At 28.8% G+C, this 3,051-nt stretch overlaps 1 non-coding gene across 1 annotated transcript; it reads right to left on the reverse strand.

The window, feature by feature from the left end:
- Nucleotides 1-703: 703 nt before the first annotated feature.
- On the reverse strand, nucleotides 704-775 carry Trnap-ugg. Its single transcript has one exon. It is a non-coding gene; the product is annotated as a tRNA-Pro (tRNA).
- Between the last annotated feature and the right edge of the window lie 2,276 nt (nucleotides 776-3,051).

Below are 3,051 nucleotides of genomic sequence, written 5' to 3' on the forward strand. Positions count from 1 at the left end.
AATTAAAATCAGAAGAAATTTAACAGTTATAAACCGTTGCACCACGAACGTCTAGTCTGGTCTAGTACACCGATAGTGCTACTTGTTCATTGATGGCGCGTATAATTAAATTATGTCGTATACCGAACAAAAGTCGTATACCGAGCAAAATTTGTTTCGTCCAAACAGGACGTATTCCGAATTGGACGTATTCTAAAGCAGACGTATACCGAGGTTCCACTGTATATATATTTTAATGCTTAAATCAAATTCTTACATCAACATAATATATAATTCGTGTTAAAAATATAATCCTAGTATATATAATATTGAGTATTTGTTGAACATAATTAACAAATTGTATATAATTTCACAGGTGATTTATAATCTGGTTACATCCATCCCGGGGGGTGCGAAATTATATTACAGATGTTGAAAAGGTACACGGTAACAAAACTAAGGTTTCTTTTCTTTAAATTTTTAATTCTTTCTGGCCTGTAACCACTAAGAGGGTCGTTGTAATAACACCTTCAAGGGCCAGGCTAACAATAAGGGTGGCTAGCCGGCAAGTGACGTGGTTAAAGATATTTGGGATAGATGCTCCATGAAAAATTCCTGCGATTCCGATCAGGACTTGGTTCTGCAGACTGACAAATTGACACCTTTTCTACCCCGAGATTCAGCCTTAAAAAAAAATTAAAGAAAGGAAAAAACCCAATAAATTGGGCCCGTCCGGGATTTGAACCCGGGACCTCTCGCACCCAAAGCGAGAATCATACCCCTAGACCAACGGGCCGCTGGAAGTGAGCGTTTATATATTTTATAATAAAGCATTTCTTGAAAAACCAGTTGTTACTTATACTTTCAGATCAATTATTAGAGTTTTGCGCCAGTACAATTTTATAGGTTCTTTTTAATTGCTTAAACAGTACCTAAACTACAAGTGAGAAAATGTGACGACTCTATCTGAAGAACTTAATATTTTTTTTAAAGAATGCAAGAACATATTTTAAAAATTCAAGGGTACAGAAGCATAAATAATTAATAATCTCTCTTATTTTAAGAGCTGCATAAATTTGATTTTTATTTTAATTTGCATACAATATTTCTCAGTAGATAAAACTGGAAAAACGTCTTTTAGCGTTTGGAAAATGAAAACACCACGATATAAGTACTTGTCAAATAATTACATTTAAACATCAGTCATACTCCGTGACAAAGGGTTAATTAATAAGGTTAAGTACAAATATTCTAGAATTAATATAACATATAAAATTTGATTTTGACAGATTTTTAAACAATAGAAGAGAAGTTTCTATAATAATTTAAACATGATTACGTGTTGATAAAAAATAAAAGTTATTATTTTATATGATATTTATGTTAATATCAGAAATTAATAATTAATTTAAATCATAAACGTATAAAAATAAAAACGTTTAAAAGTCTCTTGTCATTCTGTGAATGGAAATTATTATTAATGATTTGACAATTGTAAAATGACAAGTCATTAATAATATAAGCTAGTCATTAAATGTCAAGGTTAAGAGAGACGAGATGAGGTCTAGTTAACCAGAAATGCAATTTTTATAATTATCTCTGTATCATATTTATATTTCTTTCTTGTCTTCTTATATACTACATTTTCTTAAATTTCGGGAGTAATTTGTCTTGTCTCTAGCCAAATAACCTTACTGTTTATACCTCTGTGTTATTAGAACCTATTAATAGTAAGTAATAATAGAAACACTCATTATAAAAGGTAATAATAATTTACTTCGTTTTTTCCGATACATTATTTAAAATAAGATTAGGTCCGGGATTAACATGTCAAAGATATCTCGTCGCTAAATTTGTTCAAACTTTTAACTACAAAAATATTTATTTATTCTTAATATCTTTTTTAATATCTTAGCGATTTTATATCATCAATATACATATTGCTTTTAATAAATTATATAATTAATTTATTAATAATTAATTAAATTATATAATATATTACACAGGATTTAACACTCGTATCATCTTTTAACATGTATCCATTTAGATTTATAATAAAAGAAAGGTGAATAAGAAGGATGGAGTCTGGCCTGAATATTTAGACCAGTTCTCATGTGTTTTATNCTACTATAAACCAAATTATAAAAATCTAGCGATAGTTGTTTAATTATCCCGGTAACATTTGGTGGTTCCATCTGTTATCATATTTTATTTAAAAATTTGTTTTATTTTTAACTATTATAAAATGGCAAAAAGCTTAATTTTGCGGGTAGGAATGGGTTTTATAAAAACTTGTAAATGCTAATAACGAGTAAAATTGTCATTAAGTCTGAACCTACTGGAGATACACACGACACCCATTATCTCTCCACCCTCCTCGACATTTAATCACCAAAATTTAATATCATCAACCCTCTAATCTACAAACCTCCCTGCAAAATTTCAAAAATTTTCGACAAAAAGCATAGGAGTTATTAAGCTTCGAATAGAGTGAATAAAATCGTTCCCCCCACATACACTAGCATTCATATATACAGAAATTATTCCCAAATTTTTTTGCATTTCTCGACGTTTCAAGGTGTCCTGAGTCCAAAAATATAGAAATCTTGGGAGGTCAAAGAAAATTTTTGACCAATCGCAATACTTTCCCTCTGTTCTATATAACAACTGGGGAAAGTAAAAATAATACTGATTTTTTATTGTTGTGTTTATTCATACTATACTGGAAATATTAATCTTAATTAATTGATCTTTAAAATAGGACACAGAATCTATAAACAATAAGATTGTGCAATGAGACAGACCTATAAAAGTCTGTCTCATTTTTCAAACTTTATTTTTTCTATAATTTACCTACGTTTATTAGTTTAAAAAAATGATTTAGTAAACTTTCTAATGCTATAGTTTATTTTATGACTTCCAAGAAGTTATAAGTTATCAACAAATTTTATACAATATAAATAAACAAGATTATAACATAGTATACTATTTTTTCTATAGTTGTCAACACGAAAATAATTTTCTATGCCATCTGTACAGAAAATAATTTTCTGTACAGATGGCAAAGAAAAT

Source organism: Centruroides sculpturatus, unplaced genomic scaffold (genome assembly GCF_000671375.1).
Source record: "Centruroides sculpturatus isolate CEXI.00-Female unplaced genomic scaffold, Cexi_2.0 scaffold500, whole genome shotgun sequence".
NCBI classification, from domain to species: domain Eukaryota; kingdom Metazoa; phylum Arthropoda; class Arachnida; order Scorpiones; family Buthidae; genus Centruroides; species Centruroides sculpturatus.